Source organism: Chinchilla lanigera, unplaced genomic scaffold (genome assembly GCF_000276665.1).
Source record: "Chinchilla lanigera isolate Chin_1 unplaced genomic scaffold, ChiLan1.0 scaffold00002, whole genome shotgun sequence".
NCBI lineage: Eukaryota > Metazoa > Chordata > Mammalia > Rodentia > Chinchillidae > Chinchilla > Chinchilla lanigera.
The window spans coordinates 2,060,673-2,074,098 of record NW_004955403.1 but is presented as its reverse complement, the minus strand read 5'-3'; the positions used below and the strand labels follow the sequence as shown (position 1 = coordinate 2,074,098).

General features: G+C 38.1%; 1 long non-coding RNA gene across 1 annotated transcript; it reads left to right on the top strand.

Annotated features, from left to right (window-relative positions):
• The first annotated feature begins 5,924 nt into the window (after window positions 1–5,924).
• LOC106148709 lies at window positions 5,925–12,847 on the top strand. The gene is made up of 3 exons (XR_001234359.1): window positions 5,925–6,138; window positions 9,146–9,188; window positions 10,269–12,847. It is a non-coding gene; the product is annotated as an uncharacterized LOC106148709 (long non-coding RNA).
• The last annotated feature ends 579 nt before the right edge of the window (window positions 12,848–13,426 follow it).

The window sequence follows — 13,426 nt, the reverse complement described above, 5'->3', positions numbered from 1 at the left end:
GAAGAGAGTCTAACCTGGGTAAATTGGCAAGTTTGGTGAAATCAGAGCAAATACAAGTCTCATGAGACTAAGAAGTAAAAACATTTTCCTGAGTCTGTAGTTGAGAAGGATCTACCAAATTTCAGGCTATTTTTTTTTAAAATCACATTTAATCCTTACTCTAGGTGAGAAATTAACATATTTTAGGCAAATGTTCCCCCTTCTTTGCTAATTTCTTATAGAGATTTTCTTGGCTCTTGTGATACATTTTCTTTTCCAGATAAATATAAAGACCAGTTTCTCAGATTCATGTTTTAAAACTCACATTGAGAGTTTAATAAGTATTGCATGGAATCAGAACCGAATTACAAACTCCTCTGAGGACAGTGACACGCTTTCAGCACGGATTGTTTCCATGCCCTGTCTTTGTGTGTCCTGCCCTTTACTTATAGTTCTGCCTGCATCCTTTCACACACTTTTGTAGGTCTCACCACTGAAGCCTTTTATGATGCTTTTTCAGTCCACCCCTAGATATTATTTTAAAATGGTTTTCCCTATTACTTTTTTCTCCTTGCTTCAAAAATGTAAGAAATACCCCAGCTGTGAACTGGGAATACCAAATCCACTTTATATACTACTGTTCAGGTGACTCTTCAGTGTTCCCACGGAGTGCTCATTTTATCTGTGACAAAAGCTGGGATCATAAATATCACTCAAGTCATTTTTCTTACCTCAGTGGTTGCCTGAGATATCAAGTGTTTAAAACCAAACAAATAAAAGGCTTCACTAGCTTTCGCTACCAAATTTGTAATATTGTTGTTCAATAATTGTTGGGAACCAGGCTGTATAAAGGTTAAGCTGCTGACCACAGTGCTGTCCGGCTGTGTTGGGAAAGCTCATATTCACAGCTTCTGAAGACAAGATAAGACCGCCACTGGGGACATTTGGCTCCCACTCCTATTCCAGGGCAATAACTGCCGAGCTTAGAGATAAGGCAGTTCTCTTAATTAGCAAGATTTACTACCTAGAATGTCTTTGTTCTAACTTCTCAAGGTCCTGCTCATATTCCCACCTTCATGTCAGCTATTCCCTTCATTTCCCTGCAAATTTGTTGAAAAGTCAATAAATGCTGGCTGTCCAGAGAAGTCTTTGTCTTAGTTCCAAGAGAGTTCTGACTTTCCTCGATGCCCAAACCATATTACCTTGTCTCTTATTTTATCTTCCACTGTTCTCTTATCCAGGAGTTTGGGAGACTACAGCTTCCAATAAAAAATATTGGCAATAACAGCTACCACAGTAATATTGAAAAGAGTAAATTAGATAATATGTGAAACATTCTTAGAATAGTAACATACCTGCACAGGGTTTTCCCTCTACATTTGCAGTGATCACCTTTGCTAAATTAAAAAAATCGTCCGTAATTAGATCCTATTATTCTCATCACATTAGTGAAATATTTCTAACAAATATTCTTTACCCAGTTAAGAGAGTTTTCTTCTATTCTTAGACTACTCTCAGGAGTAATCTGCTGGGCCTTTCAAACTGACCATGTGATTTTTTTTTCTTTTTCACCACAGTTGGCTAATCACATTTCTTACATACATGTCTAGGTTTAGGTTTTTCAGTTTTTCTTCTTTTAGAACTTATCGCTCTATTCATAAGTGAAATGAATCCATTTTTTCTGTATTTGTGATCTAATTTAAATCTCTCAACAGCTTTGCATGTCCAGTGAGCGTAGAGGCCTTTTCCACCACTGGGCAGAAGCTACAGTGCTCACAGGATGGGGAAGTCCATGATGAGTATATCCTTCAATTCCAGTCTGTGCTGTTTGAGTGGGGACAGCCCTCTGCATAGCTTTTTAATTTCCTGTATGATTATTGATATAATGTAGATTTCTTTGTGTTTTTGTGTTTCTTGGTAATTTCTATTTTCTTGGGAAATGGGTTTTAAAGAAACTACTCTATATATATAGTTCTGCTCTATTTCTTTATTATATCTTTGTTTATATGGTCTGCTTTTCCTAATAAAACTTGCCAAAGATTGGTCTATTTTATTCTTTTCTGAGAACCAGCTTTTAGTCTTACTAATCAAGTCGACTGCTTTTCAGTCTGTGGTTTTCATTCTACTTTATTAATTTTTACTTTTATCTTTATTAACTTCCTTCTGTTTTCATTTTGTTTACTTTTTATTCCTTTTCCAGCTTCTTGATTTGGATGCTTGATTCATTGAGTTTTTCTTTCTCTTAATAAATGAATTTAAGTCATAATATTCTTCTCTCAACTATTTTGGCTCAGGCACAGGGATTTTTATTTGGATTGCGTTCATCATGCTTCATTTCAAAATGCTTTATTTGAATTTTTATTTTCTCTAACGCAATAACTATTTATTGGGTGTTTTAAAACACCCATTACAATTGATTGATTTTTTTTACTTCTCTTTGTTCCTAATTCCTAATTGTATTGCACTGCGGTCAGAAGTCATGCTCAGTCTTATTTCTGCTTTGGAGAATTTATTCAACATTTCTTTGTGGCCTAGCACAATGGCAAAGAGGGCAGGCTTGTGTTTCGGATTGTGCCCGGCTCACAGCAGCAAGCCATGCACCCAAAGACAACTTTTATGTGTTTATTATATAACACACTTTAAAAATAGGTGCACATGATTTATGTATACTTATTTCTATTTATTTGTTAGTTAAGTTTTAAATCCCTGCTTCTATTTGTAAATTTGACCTTTTGAACACTCAGAGAATGATGCAAAAGTCTCCAGTTTGAAATCCTACATTTCTCCTGGAATTTCTGACGTTTTTCTTACTAGACATTGAATACTGTATCACTTGCTGCATGAAAATCTTTATTTTATTGCTCTCTTATTGGTGGATTGTATCATTTGTTGTCTCCTTTACACACTGATATCCAGGTTCTTCTCATCAGAAATCCTCTGTTTGTTTTCAAGCTTTCTATGCCACTTAATTCTTTTATATTTTTAAGTGAACTCTACATTGATATACAATGTCATTTTCTTTTGCATCTCTTCCAAATTGAATGCAAGTGTATTCTTTTTTACCCAAAATAAATATATAGTAAAATTGGATTTGAGCCATTTGTAATTGCTATGATCTTGATATGTTAAAGGTATTGTTGACATCATATTACTTTAAAAAATTTTTATGCCTTCTTACTATTTCTTTATTTCTTTTTGACAACTCAAGAATTTTTATTGGACCCTTACTTATTTCTTTACTAGCCAGAGTATTTACTATACTGTCAACATTTTCAAGCCACTCTTCTTACCCTTTCTGTAAGAACCGTGCTTCCCTTTCAATATTCATTCCTTCTGCATGCTTCTGGACAGGCAGATCTTACACAAATGGTTGATTGTTGCTCTATGTCAATTGCAGAAGTCCTGATCGTTTTCATCGTGATTGGCTAAATCATGATCACGTGATTTTATTTCTATCTAATGAGGCTAAACTTACTTGGTGCATATTCCAAAATATTTTCTTCATTGGTTAAAAAAATTTTAAACACACACACACACATACACGGAGGCACTGTTTTTTTCTTTCTGAATATACTAACTAGAGATGATAATCCATCTTTCAAGTGTCTTCCAACGTACAAATCAGCCTCCTCTGAGGATGACACACCTGGAAACAGAAAGAAGCTCTATCCTTCAGATTGTGTTTCAGTTACCAAATAACTTGAACTATTTTGTGATAGAGTACCACTGGTCAGTTCTTTCAGGTGTGGCTTCTATTTTCACAAGGCATGGAACTTGAATTTTATACACATCTTCCCTGACTGTTTTGAAGACATTACCTATTGTATTTAATCATTCCACAATAATAAAAATGTTAATAGCTTTTCTCTTATTTCTTATAAATTGTCTACTTTCCCTTAGAAAAATTGTATTTTTATTCTTAAACAAATTTTCCTTAGGATCTTTCTTTTTTTATGGGACTGAGGAACTGAACCCAGGGGTGCTATATCCTTGAACATAAATCCATCCCCTATTTAAAAACTTTTTAGTTTGAAACAGAGTCTTGCTATGTTGCCAGGCAGAACTCAAATGTATCATCCTCTTGCCTCAGCAATTCTAAGTGTTAGGAACACAGGCACATACTACCACACCCTGAGATATTTCTTGATGTCAGTTTTTATTCTTGATGAGTTTTATTTTGAATTTATTCTCATTTTAGCTGTTGTTGTTTTAGTTCTTATTTTAATTCTGCTCTAAAATCATAATAATGATGTCTTTTTATTCTACTCAGAAAAGTTTTCTTCCACCATTTGCTTAGTTATCCTGTTTTTCCATTCCCTTAGGTGCCTTTTGCTTACAGCGTTTGGAACTATTGACTCCTACTTTCTCTGCTTTTCCCAAATGCTTGTCATTGTGATCTCTATCCTGTGATAATATGTCTATCATTCTTTTAGAACTCTCAGCATTCACCTTTACCCATTTTTAAATGTATCCAACAAATAGAATTTTACAGAGAATAAGAAGTCCAGCATGGTATCTGTTTTGGACAGGACCAGGGTAAGTCAGCATTCATTTGAAGAATGAAAGAATTAAATAAATAGTGGGAAAAAGCGTAGGTGTATCTTGCTATATTTTAAAATTTCAACCACAGAGTTAAAATTTCTTGTGGTTAAATTGATTTACAAAAGAAACCAAATCAGACTTCTGTGTCACAATAAGTTTGGGGGCTGAGGAAGCAAAGAAAGAAAAATAAACATTAAAGGAAAACACAAAAGGATATGATGACCACAGATCCTAGGATATGGTTTTGTGGTGCATGCCAAAATTTAACAAGGGACATAAGTGTATGTCCAAGGGTTCAACTGAGTAAACCATCTCACAACATTTCAGAATAATTTGGAAAATGTATTTTAAAAGTCACATAACATAATGATTAACTCACCAATGAGGAAAAGATTGTCAATTTTCACTAAATCTCAATATATAGATAATTTAAGAAAAAAGTGGTAAAATTATTGCTTCAGCATAAAATTAATAATAATGTAACCAAAACTGTGTACATTATCAAAATAAAACTCAGGAATGAGGTGGCGGATGGGGTGGAATAACGTATTAGACAAAAGTTGTTAAATGTTTTACTAATGTTTAATGTTTTACTAATAATTGGAAGTTTCGATATGTGCTTATTATAAAGAGAAAAATCATAAAATTAAGAATGTGCATTGCAAATGATGCCAAAAGGGTAAAAGAACGAAGTGCCCTTAATGTAGTGGCTACAGATTTGAGTAATTCATCAGGGTTATGCATTAGGGCTGGTCTGTATCTAGTAACTACATCTTAGCTGCTACTGTTGAGCAGAGCCCCTCTGTAAGCCTGCTTTGCACACGTGAACTGATACATCAGGCATAAACACAGTGCTGTCAAGCACTTTTCCTTTCACTCTCACTTCTTTCACATTACACGGTAAGATCTTCTCTGCAAATGCCTAGTTAGAACTGATAGGGTTTCATACCCTCATACAGACTTCAACTAAACTTATGTTGTCTGGTTTTCATTAACCAGAATTATGTGTAGGGTTCCCATAGTTTCTAATAGATAAAAATAAAACAATCTCTGATCACATAAATCACATTACATGCATTACTTGAACAACACTGGATTCATAGATTTTCACAAAACCTTTAAGTCTGACATTATGCCCACTTGCCTGGAGGAAAACAAGTTAAGCTGACTTCTTTGTCTTTCCAAACACTTAAAATATCATTTTGTTTTCTGGTTAAATTAAGACACTGTCAGCCTCTTCTACCACAAAACACAGAGCCGGCTATTTTCTCCAGAGTCCTGGTTCCTTTACTGGAAAATGGCCTCATAAATGACGACATAGACACTGGATGAATACATTGGGTTTTATACGTGAAGCCCAGTACTAGATGAGCCTATGTCTTGAGCACTTAGGTAGTTGTACCAAGAAGGTCACAACTCTAAGGGATTAGGACTTCACCTTGGTTTTCCAATTTAATTCTAAATTTACAAGTCTTTAAGTTCTGCGTTCTACTGCCACATCTATCAGTGCTCCAAATGTCGGCTCTGAGAAACTGGACTAGGCCTTTATGTTCCTCCTGTCTGATCTGATGTTGAGCTTCATCCATAGAGGGCACAGATGGACTTTGCAGGAAGAAGGTGAGTTTTCTGGGTTTGGGATTTTTTTCCCCCCAATTCAGTGTACTTCAGATTTTGCAGCCTGAGCAGCTACTTTAGGACCTAATCCTTGCAGCGTGTTGCAGTCAGAGATCATTATGTGGGCAGCAATGAGCATGACTCCAGGGAGATTCCGTCCCACGAGCAGCTTTCCCAGAATTCTCAGTGATGAGATTTCTAGCACGTCCCACCAGTGTAGACCAGCAGCCTCTCTGCTGTCCCATGAGCCATGACTGTGAGGTCCCCAACAAGGAAAGCCCAGCCTGGAGTAGTGCGGGGCATCTTCCACATTCGCACTCTGTCACTGAGCTAGTGATGACTCTTTCAGTCTGTAGTTTCTATATTTCTTAGAGTTCTCTTTAAATCATGCTAACCAACTACTGATACCACGTGATAACTACGAAGTTCTTTTCTATTGAACTTCCCTTGTTGTGTTCTATATGAGCTCTGTGTCTTGATCAAACTCTGACTAATAATAACTCTACTTACATGTACAACTCCTACCTTTTCTAACCTATAAATTTGTCTCCACTTTATTCCAAATGCGTTATTATAATCCCTAACATACTATGTTATTATTATTAACTATGTACATCTATTTACTGAGACTCACACCCTGGCTTTAATTTTACTTCCCTTTTCTTATGTAAGCTATGAAATATGTCACATAGACTACTGTCACTTATTAAAAATGAAAATTTGTGAATGTCTGCATATATCATGTTTATTAAACTCTATATCCAAGTAATAAAGACTAATTAAAAACATAACAAAAAACAATAAAATGCCACATTTTAAATTTTATGCAGTCAAATTTATATCAATAAGAATGTGAACTAAACATTTCCTTTTTAAGCTATAAATTGAAAATTAATGAGAAAGAATATGTTGGTAGTTATAACAAATTTAATCATACTGAAAACAGAAGGAGTACAAATGATCAATAAATCTAAAACTTGATTCTCAGGCAAAAGGAGACATAAAATACATATTTTAAGTTAGAATATATTTTAAACTAGATCAATAAAGAAAATATAAATTCACATAAATGTGCAACAAAGGATGGTGGAAAAGGAAAAAGAATGGAAGGAAATTCAATGATCTATTTGGAGAGATTTTTTTCCTTATAAGTAAAATCCAGCCTTTATCCCTGCATGAAATTATTAGAAAAGCAGAGATAGAAGTGTATTTAGTTAAAATGATGAAGTGTGGTATCTCAAAGTCAAACTTATATTTGAATATAAAATGATGAGTGCTTTATACTTTCCATTTATTTTTATATTTTATATTTTGAATATAAAATGATGAGAGCCACAGAGCAAGTAAGTCTCCAGAGGGGAAGGTTCTCTAGAGACAAGAAAGTAACGTGGACCCATTAGCAAGCATCATATTCTTAAATATAAAAATTCATGGTCATTTGGATTGGGCTGCTTTGATAACATTTTCTCATTAGTAGAATATATAACCCTGTAGAAGATTCTGTGCACTCTTTTCAACGAATTTTGTCTGGAGTTGAAAACCCAACAGCTCCAGCTATGAAACTATTCAAGCCTCTCCTTCATCTCAACAGTTTCTTAAACAAATGGAAAGCAAGGGAGTCAGAGCGAAAGAACTAGTTTCATTCAGACAAATTCTCTCAAGCACAAAACCTGTTGAGCAGTGAGTGGCAGACACTCCTAGTGTCTGAGTCTGAGTCTGCTCCTGAGGCTCCCAACTCCCTGCTTAGCTCTGGAAGGCACTGCCCCTTGCTGCCAGCTGTGTTCCGTGGCCACATCTGATCCATGGGATAGCAGAGGCGGGAGCACTGTGAGCCTGGGTCAAGCATGCCACCACTCTGTCGGCAGTCTTTTCATTAGTTAACTTGATAAATGACTTTCATTGGTGATTCTTGCAGTTACACTGGGAGAAGCAGTTTTAGGGGAGTTAAATTCTCACTATCACCGGGTCAGTATGTTGCAAAATAGGGATGCAAATTCAAGTCTATTCCAAGGGCTGAGGCCCTTTGCACACTCTCTTGTGAACAGTGACTGGGATGAGCTGTGCTGGGAAATGACTTGCACAGGGCGGACATGCACTACGTGTGAATTATCACCCACTCTGCTCCTAGATGCTGTTCAGATGAGAGTGTGTTGCTTCCTCTCCTCTCCCTGTATCACCTTCCATGAGGACAGCTTTTTAAAAGAATCAGTCTGGATGAATTCCATGTTTAAATGAAAATATTGTAGAATACAATTTTACCCTTGAAGAATCCCAGGCCCAGTTATTTTTCAACAGATTGAATGCATTAAGCTTTTGTATATACATAGAGCCATGCTGGAAGATATACAAAGTCAATTGGAGAGTAACAATTCTTGTCCTTTAAGAACTTATAACCTACAATATACCACAGGGATATGGGCTTGAATACACAAATTCAAACAAACACCAACACATGAATAAAGAAGAATAGTCCAGCCTTTCAGGCCTGTGTTGAACAGAACTGCTTTTAACATACACATACCAATTAGGTAGTATTTAAACACAGACCAGAACCTGCATGCCTGAGAGACTGGAGAGCTTTTCTGAGGGCAGGGGACAGTCTCCCACCTGAGTTTACACATCCAGCTTTCTCTAACCCAGAAATGCAGGAAAACAAGCACTTACCGGCAGGGGTACAAAACCGTACTTGAGTAAACCGATGGTCCCCCAAAGCGGTTCTGTTCAAGTGAAGCGGCTCTTTTTTAAAGAAAATTGGTATATTTTTTCAGAGAAAAAAGTACCAGTGTGCAAGAATTTTCCCTCAGGCTTTGACATTTAAGAACCCTCTACCCATTGGGTAACTAAAATTTGGGAAAGACATTTAGGGAAGAAAATCAACAGTAAGTTTCACAGCAGAAGCCAAGCCATGAAGTAATCTTTGTCACGCGATGACAGCGGTGCAGCCGCAGCCACTGTTTCTCCGTAGAGTTACTTCTCATTTTGCATTAAATTCTTTCTACCTCATTTCTAGAATGTTGGAGCGATGCAGCCAGTACGCAGAGGGTGTCTGTCCTGTAAGTAAACATCCTCCACCTTTCTTTCAGTTCTCTGTTGTTCAAATTCCCTTTCCCAGAGCCCGAATTTTATTTAAGAAAAACTTTTCATGATAAATTTAAATCAGGCCAACTCTGTGCCTCTTTAAAACTTACAGAATCATTTCACTTGCAGACCCTCTACCACTTGTGTATTGATCAATTTAAAAAATCAACATCAAAGATAAACAAAGCCAAACTCTACCTCCACTCCTGCCTGTGAAGTGTGGCTGGCAGACTGACCTGAAAATTAGAGTGTGGGCGATCCTTCGGGGCTCCTAGGACTGAGCAGAAAGACAGCCCAGAATGGAGAGTTTCATCTTCTCCTGGTTTATTCCTTCCTGTCCTCCATCTATTCCATCCCCAGGGCAGTGACTCAACCTTTTTTTAAAGTCATTGGAAGAGTGAAGCCTCTCTTATGTAGGCAAAACAACAAAACAAAACAAAAGAAAGCCTCCAGAACACCCTTTGGCCCTTCAGATCTTTCCTGGGGCCCTAGGATACTGCAGTCCAATCTCTACTATTGTGTTACTTCTTTAACAAGTATTTACTGAGTGCCCTTGAGAGACTGAACTGCACTACATATTTTATGTCACATTTATTTGGTATTCTGCTGGTGTAGATGTATACTGACCACAGTCTTCACACCCCCAAACTTCCGCCACGAATAGCAGCTCCCTGAGAGCAGAGACCAGAGGGATGGGAGTAAGATACTCTCCTTGCCTAGCAGGCAGCCTAAATACCATTTTATCAATAAATATTTTGTATATCAAAGATTAGGTGTGAACTAGGTATTATTTCTGGCTTAGAGCCTGGTAAGATTCAAGCCATTATGATCCCTTCCCAATTAAATTTTTTTTGAAGTTTCTCGTTGGGCTATGGAACGTAGTGGGTAGAGTTTACCTCAGTACGAGTTAGAAGGAAATTGAATTCCTGTCCTTGGGGATTCACCTCCATTTCAGTCTCTGCCAGATGTGCTGGTTACACATGCCTGCTTTGTGAATACAATGAGCCCAACTTATTTTATTGACTGCATTAAAACAATGGCTAATTTTATTCCAGACTCCACACAGTGCCACAGGACTGTATCTGCCGTAACGATGTTAGAAGAACTTGTGCTTTGCAGCGCAAACTTGCCAGCTGGAAACTCACCTCCACCGTGTGGACTGGCTCGAGACTGTGGCTGGGAGAAGATCTTTGCAATCCTTCAGTCTTGAATTTGCTTCAGGGATGTGACTCTCCTGTCTGCTCCTGAAATGTAAGACCCGAGACCAGGGAATGTGTAACATTTCATTAAAATGCATCTATTATGGGATGTAAAAATGGGATGTTGTTTTCTCAGCTGCTGTTCAATTCTCAGCACTGGGAACAAGTGTTAGGTTGCTACTGCGCGTATCTTCTACGTGGTGCCAGCATATGTACGCAGGACTTAGTCCTATGGTGGAGAAATACTGGGTCTGTCCCCTTAGCCTATGGCCTCCCTCTACATTGTGTGAAAGGAAGAAATATGACAGATGAAGATGGTTCAATGAATAGAATTTCCAAACAGTAAGGTGTTGGGAGTAATTTTTGCTGCCTGTCTTCTCCTATGGAGAAGAAAAAAAGAAATTGCTTGTCATTGACTTCAGACCCTTTTGGGGGCAAAGGGCGTCTTTCTGAACTTCCTGGAAAACTTAAGGTGAGTCTCCTATGACTTGGATATTAGTCATGATTCAAACACGGAAGCTCTCTGACAGCACAGAAGGAAGCAGGTACCCTGCGAGAACACAGCACCTCTATCAAGGAAAAGTTTTGGCTTTGCAAAGATCCAGCTTGAAAGTGATTGAGGGATTAACTCGGTGCCGGAGTGGGGAATCTCCTGACAGCTCATGTGCGCTGCCCCACCAGAAACGGAGTTGAAGACCAGCGGAGGAGATCTCTTGTGCTCAGGGAACAGTGTATGGGGTCCCCAGGGAAGATGAGTGTCCTAAAAATACACAAAGTTGCCTCAGAAGAGAGGGAGCAAGCATTTGGCCATCTTCCCTGCCCAGCAGACACCAGCAATATCCATAACTAACCTCCTGCTCCTCCCTCCTTCAATCTGCTTGCTGATCCCAAGGCCAGAGGCAGCATCCTGAGCGCCAAGAACTTTCACCTTCATCTCCTTGGTACCCACCTTTGCTTTTGGAACCGACAGGGAAGTCCAAGCAACCTGCAGAGAACCCAGTGGAGAGAGGAACCGAGCCCCGCTGAACTCCAGCCAATGCCCAGCACCTACCTCCAGCCCATGAAGAAGCCATGTTGGAAGGAGACTGTGGAGTCCCCATCGACACTCCTCTCTGTCCCTTGTGAGCAGAGATGAGCCATCCCCATCCAACCTTGCCCAAGCGGCAGATTGATGAGAAAACTATGCGGCTATTGTGGTTTAAAGCCACTAACTTTCGGAGTGGTCTGTTACTTAGGAATAGTGACCGGATGGATTGCCGGACCCACGGGGTCCGAAGAAGCTTTGGATAGGAAGAGATATTAAAGCTTTCATAGTTGGTGTAGTGTTTTGTGGTTTTTTGTTTTTTGCTTTTTCTTTTTTCAGCACATGAGAACTGTTGAGCGAAAGAACTAGAATGTCTGCTTAAGATGTTCTGGCTGTGGAGAGAGAGCTCCTGCCGCTCCCCACTAGTCTGAAGTCATTCCAGTTGGTGAGCAACAATAAAGCCAAACCTTCTGAATTTATTTCTGCTCCTACCACATAGGTCAATTCTTAAGCAAATAAGTTACTCGTAAAACAAAAATGAGAATGATCTGTTAGAATGTTCAGAGGGGTTGGCAGGTGAGTTGGCATGACAATTTAAAGATAAGAAAATGCCACTATATATGAATGAGATTTGTACGCTAAAACAACCTTTTTTGAAAAACCCAGAAACCACTAGTAAACTTTGAAAGTCATCAAAAGACTCTTCAAAGTGAGTATAAGATTACGGCCACTCCCAGGGTGCTCATCTCTATCTGTCTCCAGCACTAGCACAATTACCGGTGATTGCGTGATGAATGATGACAAGTGAATAAATGAAAGGATATCTTTCTGTCTCATAAGATTAACCTCTACACATGATGGGAAACCATCTCAAACTCATCTTGGACTTCACCTCTTGGCTCACAACACAATGAGTTACTTTGCCCAGAGGGGCTTCCCTGGTGCTACGGTTTAAATTTAAAACGTCCTCCCACAGCCCTGAGTGTGGAGGTGGGCCTGGTTGGAAGAGGTGGCCGGTCCCTGGGGGCATGATCTGGGAGGGTGCCTTCTTGCCCCGGCTTCTCTTTCCCTCCTCCCTCCCTCCTTTCTAGACACCATAATGTGAGCAGCTTTTTTCCATCGTGCCCCTTCTTCCATACCATTTCTACCTTGGTACCATCAACCATGAACCAGTTCTCCTAAATCATGAGCCAGTTCAACCTCTTCTCTTTTAAATCGCAGGTGTCAGGTAATTTGTCCCAGCAATGGGAAAGTGACTCACGCACACGGCACTGTTTAGGACCATAGCACATCCTCACAGTCACCAGAACAGGCAGCACTTCGCTATCTGTGCACCAGCCAGGAGAAGATTTAAACTGAGGCAGCTAGGAAGGTTTCTAATAATATTAGCATGCTATAAATTCCTTAAAAACAAAAGAGTAATATTTATTGCAAATGTTATTATTGAAAGTTTCTTACTATTAAAAATATAATGCCTTAAAATTCATGTGCTTAGCTCTTTAATAATATTATTTAATAAAGTTATTAAAGTTATACATTGTCCAATGATTTCTGTCATTTTAAGAGTTCAGTATGTTCCAACTAATGCTATTTCATATAGGATTATGAAATACATGAGCCAAAAATGATCTTAAAGATCATTTATCCTATTCCACTAGTTTTATCATTGGGAAGCTGAATTCCAGAAATGAGAAATCACTTGTCCAAGGTCACATATCTTAGGGTCAAAACAAATCACATACTTCTACATTTCTAGTCCCAGATTTTTTACACTATGTCTACTATTTGTAAATACAGAACTTTAATAAATACAAAATTGTTTAGACATGTACATAGACCAATAAGTATTTATAAATAATGTTAAATATATAAACATAGTTAAACAGGGTAATATGTTGAGAAACAAAACATAATTTGAAAATTCAATCTCTTTTCAATAAAGAACTATTTTAAATCATCTGAGAATATTAGAATTATGATAACAATATAG